Raw genomic sequence first — 15,076 nt, 5'->3', positions numbered from 1 at the left:
ATATATATGACAAGATAGGAAGGGATATTAATAGAATAACCCAGAAGAAAATTTTTCAAAGAGAACCTATTAAATACAATGCATCTGGCAAGATTTAAGAACATTAGAAAATAATCACCAATTGTGGTCATAAAAGGGACCAGGAAGGTCACCTCATACATCCTGCTCCTACCAGGTCAGACTGTTCCTAAACTATTCCATAAAAGATGCTTTTAGACTCATTTTTTTAAGAAATTCCAGAGAATGCTGTCCCTTGAAGGAATGAATATTGTGGAATAATAAATAAAACGATCTTCACTCTGGATAAACAGGAAGAAGATGACAGGAAAAGTGATAGAATATATGAAAAAGAAGAAGCATTCTGGAGAATGAGAACAGATGAGGTCAGAATGAATCAATCGAATACATGGAGCACTAAAAGTTAAAATGAATAAAAAGTTAGTGAAGATGACTAGAGATGAAATCATATCTGCACTTTTCTTAAAGTTGTGGAGTTTGAATTTAGGGAGGTTATAAAAAAGGATATTGCAGTACCTAAAGGAGGAGGAATGGCATCAATCATTAGAGTTTGTATGGGGATGAGCCAAAACCCAATTTCATTGAGATTAAACCACAGCCTCTGTGCTTTCTTATAGATTTAGCTTGTCTGATCTTTTTATTTTTTTGTAATTTAGGTAATGAGTCTGTACTTATGATTTACTGTTCGGACCAATTTAGTAAAGAAAATTAATACAAAAATTATTTCAGATGTTTAACAATGGATATAGCATCTTCTCTATCAAGAAGGAACAAGAATAAACTGGCAAAATTTTTTTGGAAATATATTTTAAATACAATGATGCCTATGATATTTAATTAGGTGTAAAGAATGCTTTCTGATGTTCCAACTTGGATATTTTGAAAGATCCATGAATTCATCTATGTGGGCACCTCCATGTGTATGACTTTAATAGAAGCTTTAATATTCATAATACCCCCCAAATTCCTCATTGTTTCTAAAAGTGACTCATCCCTAAGGAAAACGAAGAGGTGTATTTTATAACTAATCATAGATTTAGAAGAGAAATTTTCACAGGAATGAAGGTTTTGTTTATCAGATACATTATTGTAAACTATAATTATATGATGCATGGTACTTTAAACACATTTTAATCCATTTTGGGCAATTATTAGCTTTTCACATAGATTGCTGTGTTTGAGATAAAGGACCTGTCAATCAATCAACAAGCATTTATTAACTACTTACTATGTATCAATATTTACCATATATGCCTTCAAGAAATTTAGAGTCTATTAAATGAGTCTCAGAAAATGACTAAACTGCCTAGGGAAATTATAGTTATGTGTATAAAGTTTTTAAGTTATTTTTTTATTTTTATGAATGTAGGTGGTATAGTGAATATTGAGCTTTCCTTGGAGGTATTACAATGTGAGTCCATCTGTGACACATACTGGCTATATTATCATGGATAAGTCACTTTCATTCTCATTGCTCTAGCCCACTCTCTGAGACAGTAAGTTGCAGAGTAGGCGCTGACCTTCATTAGTCTAGCTAATTTCCTTCCCCTATCCCCCATAGTTTACTATGGTAATGAAATAATTAGTTAACTGCCTTTCCCTGTAGAAGCATATAGGAGATAGAGCTGAAAGGGAACTTAGAAGCCATCTCATTCAGTTACTTCATTTTAATCGCGAGTAAACTATGGCCTAAGGAGATTAGGCGTTTTGTCACACACACAAAAGTTAGATTCCCAATCCATTTACATTGTATTGGTATGATCAATGGAGAGCAAATAGGACCTAGATTTAAAGAGCATAAAATGATCATTTGGGAATCTAAGCAGTCCTTCCAATGATTCCAAATTGTTCACTGCTATAGAAGTCTATCTCTTTAACTTGCCTAGGGAACTCATAATGGTATATGGCTAGGAATTAGGCGGTCAAGGTGTCATAAGAATCAAAATTACAATTTACTTAAAGAAAAATAAGATGCTATTAAAAAAATAATGTGGTCCCACAAGTGCTGGCAAAGCAAGGATTCAGATTTATGTCCTGGGATTCCAAGTTCAGCATTCTTTTTATAATAACCCCTCATTCCTAGCTATTACATAGTAGAGATTGCTAAATTCATGCAAATTGTGAAATTGTTTTATAAATGATCACATGGAGTTATATTGGCCCTGTTAAGAGTATCAGCTTATCCTCAAGATCTCTTGGGTAAATACCCAAGCAGAAAGAAAAAACTACCAAAGAGCTCAAAAAATGATTTTGCCCTGTCATTTGCCCTGTTCCCCTTATACTATCCCTTGTTTGACCAAATGCACTCAGAAGCTGTGGAAGTCTCTCCATCAACTGATTTCCTCTGACCTCTAAAATATTTACATCTGTTCCTGTTCCATCAGGGCCATGATCTACAGATGTGAGAGAACTATTTTGTTCTTAGAGCTCTCCTGAGTCAACTATTCATTGCCAGGTACAGTTTCATTTTGGATAGAATTTTAATCTGGAATTTGCCAGCATCTAAGGGATTATAATTTTAGATGTAGGAGGGTCACTTTTTGCAAGTGAAGAGTCTTTGGTCAAGAAAGACTATTGAGTGGGAGGTTTATTTAGGGGTCTTGAAAATGTATATGAGGGGGCAGCTACATAGCACAGTGAGTAGAGCACCGGCCCTGGAGTCAGGAGGACCTGAGTTCAAATCTGACCTCAGACACTTGACACATGTAGTAGCCTTGTGACTTTGGGCAAGTCACTTAACCCCAAGTGCCCTGCCAAAAAAACAACAAAAAAATCCAAAAATGTACACCCACTACATAATGACCTTCACTGATTCTTCTTGCTCCTCATAATAATTATGTTGTCACTTTGTTTGGCCCCAAATATGGTTGGTATGGCTGTTGTTTGTGTTTGGAAACACTGGTGTCATTCTCAAAATCACATTCTCACTCTACCAATTGTCCATATTGTTTCTATTTTTATGAACATCTCTTAATCTGTCCCTTTTTCTTTATTCACTAACTTATTTCAAACTTTTATCATCTCTTGAAAGGACTTTTATAATAACCTCCCAAATAATCTCTGTCCCAAACCTTTCCCTATTTCAGTCAATCACCCACAAACCTGCCAAAACAATTTTCCTAAAGACACAATGTTCCTGTAGCTCTATAGTAAGTTTGAGATAAAATATTATTTAACTTTTGTCTCATATTTTTCTATAACTTTGTATCATACAATCTTTTCAATGTGTGAAATATGAAGATATGTAAATATAGTAAGTACATGTTGAAATATTGTGGGAGTATGCTCAAAATTTTTTCACAAGTGATTGATTTTAAACATTTGAAGACAATTGACCTTTTCCTCATACTTTCATCATCTCTACAGAAATATTATCAAGTCTATTATCAACAACATATAATTATATAGATTACATTATTTTCCTTTGATCATATAACTATTGTCAGGAATCAAACCCAGACTCATGATGAAAACCCACCTTCACAGAAAGAACTGATTGAGTCTCAATGCAGGTTGAAGCATACTATTTTTCACTTCATTTTATTCTTTATTTCTTGGTCTGTGCTTTCTTTCACAACATGAATGATATGGAAATATGTTTTGTATGATTGCACATATATAACCTACATAAAATTGATTGCCTTCCCAATGAGGGGGAAAGTGAGAGAGAGAGAGAATTTGGAAATCAAAATTTTTAAAAGTGAATGTTAAAAATTGGTTTTACATGTAATTGGGAAAAAGAAATAAAATATTTTGTTTAAAAAATCACACCCAGATCTCTTACGACTTCAATTCCAGACCACTCTTTCCTTTTGTCTTCCTTCATTTCTTGATCCCAAATAATATTTTATATAAGAGTTTATGTCATTGTATCATGTGTCCACATTTAGACTGATGTCATGACAAATCCTTACATACGCTGATGTCATTTGGAAAAGTGTTTTAAAACCTTAATAAAATTAAGGTATTTATTCTTTTTTGTAACCAGAGTTGGTACATAAACTTAAACTCTTTTCAGACTTTTCTATTTGTTTGTGTTCTCTTAGAAATAATTCAATGTACTGTGAAATGATTTTCTTATTGCTGTTAGACCACAATGAAACCAAATCTGTCAACTTACTTCATGATGATAAAATGCAAACCACCCTTTTAGTTATCTTTGATTTTTTATATCTTTTTTAAAAAATTCATTAATAATGAACAAGTAAAAATTAATATGATTGAGTTCTTCCAGTAGGATGTCAGCTCATTTTTTATTGTCTTGAGGTCAGGAAAATCAGCAATTAAGTGTATATAAATATATGTCTCAATAATGTGATGCTTAGTACCACTTAAATTTTTTTCTGACACCAAGAGTCAAGAAAATACCATAATTTGATCTAGATGATTCTAACCAGAGGGGTTAACAAAGTTAGATGATATTTAAGAGATCTTATACTATATATACTATATCTATACTATACTATTAGTATACTATACCATACCATACCATACCATACCATATTATACTATACTATACTAAAGACCTTCTAATCTAAACCTTCTCAACATTGCCAGTGAGCAAATTGAGAACAAGAAGTAACTTACCTAAGGTCTAATGGCAGTAATAAATGCAGTACCCATATTTCCTATATCCCAATTGAGTGTTCAAGATGATAATGGATTTCTTGGAAGGTAAAGACAGTGAAAATCTTTAAAAAACACAACTTTATAATACACTTGGTTTTGGGTGAGAGACATGAAGCAGAGTCCCGGGCAGAATCTTTTATGGTATGTTAGAGGCTCACATCTTAGCCTACAATGTTCTTCATTTTGAACGGGAAGAGGGTAGCCTTTGAAAGAGAAGTGGATAGCCTCAACTAGTCAGGATAAGAAGTCCAATATGATAAAACTATAAAGAATGACAATTTCTCTTCTACCATACAATCACAGATTTAGAGCTTTAAGATAAAGTAAAAAGCACCCTAGTCCAACTTTCTTATTTTACTGATAAGTGAACTAAGGCACAAAAGTGAAGTAACTAGCCCAGGGTCACAAAAGTACTATGTAAGAGGCAGGATTTGAAACCATAACTTCTGGTGTAAAAGACAGTGTTCTTGTGTTAATTCTCTCCTCTGGATTATCCTATGCTACATGACAATAGTTTTAAGACAAATCATTCTCTTCTAGCAATTGTGTTGCTCATCACAGATATGCCTTAAATCTTCATTTTTGAAGGAAGAAGTTAAGGAATAATATGATAAATTTCAGGAGCTATGATGGACAGTATCAAGTAGTTTGAAGCATTCTTGAAATAAGCCCATGAGTATTGATTATCTGTGACTTAACCCAATAAGAGAGCTCCAACTCTCTTCATACAACAAACAGGCATGTGGCTGTTGGCCTCACTGTGTGAAGAATGCCTCCAAAAGTCTCCATTTAGACAAAATTTCCTCTCAGCCAACTTCAGTGAAGGTCATTTGTTCCTCCTGTGAAACCTTGGCCAGAATAGTTATGTATTAGAAATAAATATACTTCATGTGCATATGTATGTTATATATTTATTTGTTATGGGTATGTGATTTTATTGGCATAGGGAACTCCCATTAAGGAAATTTCCTTTACCAATGCAGATAAACTTATAATCCTAGAAAGCTACCAGTCCCATGAGTGGTTATGTAACTTGCCTAGGGTCATGTAGTCAGTATGGATCAGAACAGGGCTTGAACCTAGGGATTTCCAACTTCAAAGTCATCTCTATGCCAAATTGTTTATTTTCTATATATACCAACACAAAATTACTCTTCTATTCATTTTAATACTAATGACTAAATTTCCTAAATTTTCTCCACTGTATGAATCTTGTCTGAAAAAATAAGCAACAAAAAAAATTATTTCTGTAAAATGGGTAATAATGAAAATACCCGGGGTTGTTGTGAGGATAAAATGAAATATTCATGAAATTTTTAGCAAAGTGCCTGACTAGTTAGGAAATCTTTGGTTCGTTCCTTCCTTCCTTCCTTCCTTCCTTCCTTCCTTCCTTCCTACCTACCTTCCTTCTTTGCTTTCTTTCCTTCTTCCTTCCTTCCTTTGTCCCTTCCTTCCTTCCTCCCTCTGTTACTCAAACTTTCTGTTTTTAGCCACATCTCCTTCTATTGCCTTGTAACTCATTGTTCCTGCCCTCCTTCCCTGGAACTCCAATATCTAGTATTGCCTAGGCTTGGAAACTTTTAAAGAGAAACTTCTAGTTTCCTAGCTGCTTGGTATCTCTTTGCCTGTAACCTTAAGGATGACAAACTAGTAAGATTCGCCTCAGTGAAACCCAACCCCCTCGTGTATAGCAAATGACCCACCAACATTAAGAAATGCCATTTTGCATGGAGTATACATGATCTAGTATTTTAGTGATGACTTAGTGTAAAGATTTGCCCAATTGTAAAGCATTTGCCAAATTGTAAAGAGATCATTTTTACTCCCTCATCTTTCTGTGGTCTGAAGGTAATTGTTGCAGAGGCTCCCTGGTTTTATGTCTTCCTTGTCCCTTCCCAGTATCACTTTGTAAATAAAAGTTCCAGCCCCAGTCTGAGGAAAAAAATAGACTGAAAAGAGTATCTTCCCCTTATCTGTAGCTCCCTCTTGGAACCCCTTGGGTAGCAGCTAAGTGCACAGTAGATAGACTTCTGGGCCCAGAGTAAAGAAGTTTTTTTGAGTTCAAATCTGGCCTTACAATCTTAATAGTCGTGTGACCTTCTGCAAGTCACTTAACCTCTGTCTCCTTTAGTTTCCTCACTCATAAAATGGAGATCAGAATAACAGCTACTCACAGGATTGTTTTAAGGCTCCAATGAAATACTGTTGAAGGGCTTACAACAATGTCTAACACATAGTAAGTACAAATAATTGTTTATTTCTTCCCCCCTACCTGTTCAGTCAAGCCTTGTGGCCTTTCTTCATATATGCTAAATAAAAGAACCTATTGCTTTCAGCATTGACTTATTCATATAATCCTTTTGCAAAGCTCCTTCAAGTTCGATCAAAGGATCCCAAGTCAAGATCTCAAACTCGTGGATTTATGGAGTTAGAAATTATATAATGCTTAATATAGCACTCCAAAGCCATATATTTCTTATCAGATCTACACCCCATTTTTCCAAAGATCACAGATTTAGAGCTGAAAACTACCTCAAAAGTCATCTATCCCAACATCTTGATTTTCTACTTTAGGAAATTAAAGTCTGTAGACACAGTGATTTTAGTGATATGTTTAAGGTCATACAGGAAATAGAGTCAGGATCTGAACCTAGGTGCTCTGACTCCAAAGCCAGTACTCTTTCCAATTACACTTTTCTTTGGTGATATGAATTTCCTGATTCTAATAGTGGTTGATACTAGCTCAAACTAGCAACAATGTAGTAGTTCACTTACTAAGTTGGAGTCTTAAATAAAAGAAAAAATCTTTGTGCTACTTTAAAATCTTTTCTTAAGTGCGCAGTGATATTCCACCCAAGTATAAGGGTTTTTTGCCTGTTTTAATTTAATGTTTCTCTTATAGGAGTTAACAATTTTATGGATATCAGCCCCAAGTGTTATGATACAATTTTAATTTAGAAGCCAATGGCCATTATATCTCTGTAAGGCTTTTTACAGATTTATGGAGTCATAAACCTGATGGCATATTAGGGATGCTTACAATGGAGAACAATGAAGAAGATCAGGGAAATTGAAAGAAAGAGAAATAATAGCATATCTTCAGATGATTTGAAGTTTTAACAGTATGTTTTATTTCAGTGCTCATGAAAAGAAGGATAGTTATTATTCATACTCTACACTTATACTCATATGAGGATAACTCCTGTTCATCACAATATTGTGGTGATACCTCCCCATGGTTCTTCAGGTAGGAATATCTCCAACCCCAAGGTAAAATGGATTGACTTCGCTTTTGAAGTTAGTTTTGCTTAATTACTTAATTTGGTTTTGACCATTTTCCTATTGAGGTTCACTCTTCTTGCCTGTCACAGAGTTTTGTTCTTTTTCCTCATTGAGTATCCCATTCATAGTCCATTCTAGCCATGGATGGTGTGGTGGTGGTGAAGTGAGGTACAAATGAAGAGGATGGACTGGATAATCTGTAAAGTTTCTAACAAAAATGTAATTTATTATCAATTAACTCCTTAGTAAAAAAAAAAAAAAAACTTCATTGTTGGAAAACTTGTTTAAAATGAAGGGCTTAAAGATAATAGATCAGTATATGTACAGAAATAATTATGCTAACAGTATTAGTAGTAAAATAATAGAAAGGAAAAGGTCACCTACCCATTGGGGAATAGCTAAACAAATTATGATATATAAAAATATCGGAATACTGTATTACTTTGCTATAAGAAATGGTGAAATGAAGAGTATCAGAGGAAACTGGGAATACTGCTAAGAACTGCTGCAGAATAAGGTGTACAGAAACAAGGAACAAGTTATAAAATAAATATACATATGTATATACACACATATATATCCAAACATGTGTATGTATATAGTCTAGAAAAAATTAGAACTTATTGATAAATTGGTAAACTATGGATCCAAATGACTGAAGATAAAACACTGCTCAATTCCAATCAGAGAGGGTACAGAGACATACTTTTTCAAATATATCAAGTGTGGGAATTTTTGTCACAAGTCTAAGAATGTTTCTGATTTACTTTTCAGATGTTTTTTTTTCTATTAAATTGGGGAGGGTAATGGGAAGAATAGGTTATAAGTGTATCTTAAAATAAATAATTTTATATTTTAAGAAAAAGAAAAAAATATTGTAGGTCAGAAATGTGATCATATAATAAAAGTGGGTGCCACAGGGTGTCCTTATAATTTCATAACTTATTCCCATTAGGAAGCCAACATATTAGCCTATTGATGTATTATTCAAGGTTGAAGCTATTACCATTTTTCTTTATCTATTATGGTACCCAAACCCCAGTTTCCCAGAGATAAAAAGACCAAAGGTTTTCCTCTGTCCTATTCCTTCCTTGATTTAATGACAAAAACATACCACTTTAGGTTTCTATAGGTGATTTAGTACTGTTATTGCTACTGTTAACACTATGACTACCATTGAAAATATTACCAAAAGTACTTTAAAAAAAAAGAAATATATTTATTAGGGGCATAGTAACAGACCAGCATGTAAATAGTACACAGCTTCCAAAGTTCCTTATAAATTGTTCTTGATTTTCTTTGATTTTCCATATATTTGCTTAGTCTCCTTGGCTCTCATTTTCTTTTCTTTTTTAAATTTATTTATTTAATTTATTTAATATATTTGGTTTTCAGCGTTGATTTTCATAAGAGCTGTAATTATGAATTTTCTCCCCATTTCTACCCTCCTGCCCACTCCAAGATGGCATATGTTCTCGTTGCCCCGTTCCCCAGTCAGCCCTCCCTTCTGTCACCCCACTCCCCTCCCATCCCCTTTTCCCTTCCTTTCTTGTAGGGCAAGATAAATTTCATGTCCTTTTCTTAGTCAAGATCATAATATGGGAGTCCCTCCAAAAACCTATACAAAATGTCTCTGAACCAACTCTAGAATGGCAGAACCCCCAAAACAGCAGAGGGAAGCAGAGCTCCAGCCCAGGACAGCCTGTATGGTCTCTGGGTGAGGTCTATCCCACACGGAGCTGGGAGCTGGGAGCTGGGAGCTGGGAGCTGGGAGCTGGGAACGGAGTGGAGCAGAGTCCAGCGTGGGCTGCGTGGACCATCCAGACCAGAAGCCGGGCGGAGGGGGCTCTAGCGCCCTGAATCAGTGAGCTGCAGCAGTTACCAGACTCCTTAAACCACAAACACCAAAGACTGTGGGGAAGGTTAGTGGGAAAAGCTGTGGGAGTAGAAAGAGTTCCTGATTCGACTTCCAGCCCCGGGGGCAGCGGAGGTGGGGCAGCTACAGCTATTGTTACTTCCAGCTCCAGGCCCACCTGGTGGGAGGAATTAAGTGGTGAATCAGAGCAGGAGTGCATGGCCTGCTGAAGATCTAAGCCCAGTCCGGGTTGGGGGTTGGGTAAGGAGCTGGCACCTACCCCCCAAACGTGGAACATAGAACTCTCTACTCTACAAGCAGTCATACCCCGCTGAAAAACTCAAAGGTCAAGTTAGTTGGCTGGGAATATGGCCAGGCAGCGAAAACGCACCGAGATTCAGTCTCAGACTTTGCATTCTTTCTTTGCTGACAAAGAAAACCAAAACATACAACCTAAAGAAGTCAATAAAGTGCAAGAGCCTACACCAACAGCCTCCAAGAAAAACATGAACTGGTCCCAGGCCATGGAAGACCACAAAAAGGATTTGGAAAAGCAAGTTAGAGAAGTAGAGGAAAAATTGGGAAGAGAAATGAGAAGGATGCGAGAAAACCATGAAAAACAAGTCAATGACTTGCTAAAGGAGACCCAAAAAAATACAGAAAAATACACTGAAGAAAACAACACCTTAAAAAACAGACTAACTCAAATGGCAAAAGAGCTCCAAAAAGCCAATGAGGAGAAGAATGCCTTGAAAGGCAGAATTAGCCAAATGGAAAAACAGGTCCAAAAGACCACTGAAGAAAATACTACTTTAAAAATTAGATTGGAGCAAGTGGAAGCTAGTGATTTTATGAGAAATCAAGATATTATAAAATAGAACCAAAGGAATGAAAAAATGGAAGACAATGTGAAATATCTCATTGGAAAAACCACTGACCTGGAAAATAGATCCAGGAGAGATAATTTAAAAATTATTGGACTACCTGAAAGCCATGATCAAAAAAGAGCCTAGATATCATCTTGCAAGAAATTATCAAGGAGAACTGCCCTGATATTCTAGAGCCACAGGGCAAAATAGAAATTGAAAGAATCCGTTGATCGCCTCCTTCGAGGAGATCCCAAAAAGAAATCTCCCAGGAATATTGTCACCAAATTCCAGAGCTCCCAGATCGAGGAGAAAATACTGCAAGCAGCCAGAGAAAAACAATTTGAGTATTGTGGAAACCCAATCAGAATAATCCAAGATCTGGTAGCCTCTACATTAAGAGATTGAAGGGCTTGGAATACGATATTCCGGAGGTCATTGAGGTAGGATTAAAACCTAGAATCACCTACCCAGCAAACCTGAGTATCATGCTCCAAGGCAAAATATGGATTTTCAATAAAATAGAGGACTTTCAAGCTTTCTCAGTGAAAAGACCAGAACTGAATAGAAAATTTGACTTTCAAACACAAGAATCAAGAGAAGCATGAAAAGGTAATCAAGAAAAAGAACAAGAAAAAGAAATTGCAAGGGACTTACTAAAGGTGAACTGTTTTGTTGACATTCCTACATGGAAAGATGATGTGTATGATTCATGAGACATGAGACCTCAGTATTAGGGTAGCTGAAGGGAATATGCATACATATATGGGTGAATGTGTATGTATGTATATATCTATGTGTGTATGTATGTGTATATATATATATATATACAGAGAGAGAGAGAGAGAGAGAGAGAGAGAGAGAGAGAGAAAGAGAGAGAGAGAGAGGGAGGGAGGGAGGGAGAGAGCAGACGCAGGGTGAGTTGAAGATGAAGGGAAGATATCTAAAGAAATAAAATCAAATTAAGGGATGAGAGAGGAACATACTGAGAGAGGGAGATAAGGAGAGATAGAATGGGATGGATTATCTCCCATAAAGGTGGCAAGAGGAAGCAGTTCTGTGGGAGGAGGGGAGAGGGCGGATGAGGGGGGAATGAGTGAACATTGCTCTCATAAGATTTGGTCTAAGAAGGGAATATCATACATACCCAATTGGGAATCTTACCCCACAGGAAAGAAGAGGGAAGAAGAAAAAAAAAGGGGGGGGGGATGATGGAGGGGAGGGCAGATGGGGGTGGAGGTAGTCAAAAACCAACACTTTCAAAAGGGGACAGGGTCAAGGGAGAAAATTCAATAAAGGGGGATGGGTTGGGAAGGAGTAAAATATAGTTAGTCTTTCATAACATGAGTATTGTGGAAGGGTCATACATAATGATACACATGTGGCCTATGTTGAATTGCTTGACTTCTTAGGGAGGGTGGGTGGGACGGGAAGAGGGGAGAGAATTTGGAACTCAAAGTTTTAAAAACAGATGTTCAAAAACAAACAAAAATGTTTTTGCATGCAACAAGAAAATAAGATACACAGGCAATGGGGCATAAAATTTATCTTGCCCTACAAGAAAGGAAGGGAAAAGGGGGTGGGGTGGGGAGTGGGGTGACAGAGGGGAGCGCTGACTGGGGAACAGGGCAACCAGAATATATGCCATCTTGGAGTGGGGGGGAGGGTAGAAATGGGGAGAAAATTTGTAATCCAAACTCTTGTGAAAATCAATGCTGAAAACTAAATATGTTAAATAAATTTTTAAAAAAAGATCATAATATGGTTTTGATTCTAAGTCCTTTACCATGAATTTAGATGCTTAGCAATGATCCTTTCAACCTTTTAGAATCTAATTCCCCAGATATGGGAAATTTTTCTATTTGGCCTCTGGCAGATTTAGATTAGAACAGAAGTCCCATCTAATTATAGATCTTTATTGTCAGGTTTCTTTACATTAAAACCACTGGCCAAGGATTATAGAAGCCTATCGTGTTCTACTCCATCCCCTCACTTTCAACAATAAATTAATTTGTCCATATCTGATCTCCGAAACAGTTTTTCCTAAAACTTTACCTTGAGTAAACCCACCTGTTGTAATTTATTTTCTCATGTTGATTCTTGTTCTGATTGGTCCCCTGAAGAATTATTAAAACGTATTATATATTTTCTATGAAAACCACAAAGGTCTTTCTGAGATCTAACCCTTATCATCTTTCTTCATGGCCTCTTTACAGGGGATAATTTGCTCTCATATTCTGCCCTTTTATTCACCAGCTTGTCCCAAACCCTAGCTCCCACTACTGGACCAGAAAAACAGTGAACATACCAAAAGACAAAGGGAAAATGGAAATCATTATTTATTATAATCACTTCCTAACTTTAGCTTCATGAGTCATTGTCTTTGGTTAATTCATCTTCCTCCTGAGAGTGGATTCAAAAAAGTACATTTTGTTTTCTGTCTACTGGATCCTCTTCAGGCAATCAATGTTCTTCCTAAAATATTTTGCCCAATGTTAAACATATAATTTAAGTATGATCAGACTGCTCTTGTAGACAATTTTTCCTAGTTATCTCTCTTTTTATATGTGTCAAATTGTATGAACCCAAATGTAGGACTCCTAAATATTCTTCTTATTAAATTTGTCCCAATATTCTAGTCAATTAATTAGGATTTGGAATTGTGTCATCCTTCCCATGAGCTCTTCCTCTCAGATTTGTATCACCTGCAAAATTGATAAGCATGTCATCTCTGCTTTATCCTAGTCATTGATAAAAGTCTTAAACTGAATAGTACCATGGACAGATTCCCTGAGGCTCTCCACTAGATACTTCCCTTCATTTAGATAACTAATCATTAATGAATATACTTTGTATCTGGCCATTCAGTCAGCTTGGAATCTACCTAAAATTGTGTGACCCATATCTGTCCATCTTGTCCACAAGTATAGAATGAATGATTTGGTAAAAGGCTTTGCTGAAATCTAGGTATACTATTTCTATGGCATTCCTCTGGTAACCTAGTCAAAAGTATGGCTTTTTGTTGTTGATGCCATTCCAATTATTTGTGACTACCACTTCTTTTTCACTAATTAATTAATTAGTCACTAATCTTTTTTATTTATATTTTCTAGATTTTTCCAGACAAAAAGTCAAGTTCAATGACCTGTAATTTGTAGTCTCCACTATTTCTCTGCCTCCCCTTTTTTTTGAAAATTAGAATTACAAATCATTACAAAAAAAAGAGAATTAGAATTACATTTACACTTCTTGAGTTCTGCAACAACATTCTTATTCTCCTTGCTTTTTCAAAGCTCATTAAAGGTGTCATCATTTACATCCAGCAATTTTTCAGTACCCTGGCATACAGATGTTCTATACCTGGTGGCTTAAATTAAAGGACAATTAGGTATTGAATTATTATTTCAACTTGTCTTGGGTATCATCTTCCCATCAGCCATTTGTTTTATTTCAATCCAATGATCATTCTCCTCAGTAGAGGAGAGAAGAAAAAGAAGTACAATACAGTGTAGTAGCTGTATAGTAGTTGGGCAGTAATTCCCCTGGTTCTCCTTTCCCCTAAAACCTGAGCTGAGAACTTTGTCTCAGTCTTCACTTTTAAAAATTGAGACTATTTATCAAGAGTTTCCTCTTTTCCCCTCCTCTTCACCTTACGACATTCAGATACTATCTACCACTATGTCCTCTTCCACTCTGTCTCATGTGAAGAGGTGGCCCTTCTTTTTCCTGAAGCAAATTCATCTAAATGCCCAAGTGAACCCGTTCCATCTTGGCTTCTCTTGCTTCTTCTACCAACTCTACTCTCTCACTATTCTTCAATCTCTCCCTATCTACTTGCTGATTGCTTGTTACCTGCTAATACTTCCATATCTTCCTGACTTTCAAAAACCCTTCACTTGTTCTATCAGTCTCTGATTGCTTTTATCTTAAATCTCTCCTCCCTTTCAAGGTACTTGAGAAGGAGAACTACAACTAGTGACATCATCAACTTTTCTCTCGCTCTCTTCTTAACTCTTTGCAATCTGACTTTAAACCTCATTGATATTCCTGGTGGTAATGTGATCAAAGATCTTCCCCACCCATTCAATAGGCCTCAGGTGGAGCTAGTTAAGGGAAGCTTGATTAGGAGAGGCTTGCCGTAGGCGGGCCCACACCCTTTTGCTGTTAGGTTCTAAGCCCCAGGCCTACATAGGGTGTATATATATATATATATATATATATATATATATATATATATATATATATATATATATATGTATGTATGTATGTATGTATATATATGTATATATGTGTATATATATGTGTATATATATGTGTATATATATATATGTATGTATGTATATATAACTGAGAGAAGACAAAGAAGAGAGAACTGTGAGAAAGGATGGAGAACTCAAAGATACAGAGAGATGGAGAGACAGAGAGA

The sequence above is a fragment of the Trichosurus vulpecula genome, chromosome 7 (genome assembly GCF_011100635.1).
Source record: "Trichosurus vulpecula isolate mTriVul1 chromosome 7, mTriVul1.pri, whole genome shotgun sequence".
NCBI lineage: Eukaryota > Metazoa > Chordata > Mammalia > Diprotodontia > Phalangeridae > Trichosurus > Trichosurus vulpecula.
Note: the sequence above shows the minus strand (reverse complement) of the source record.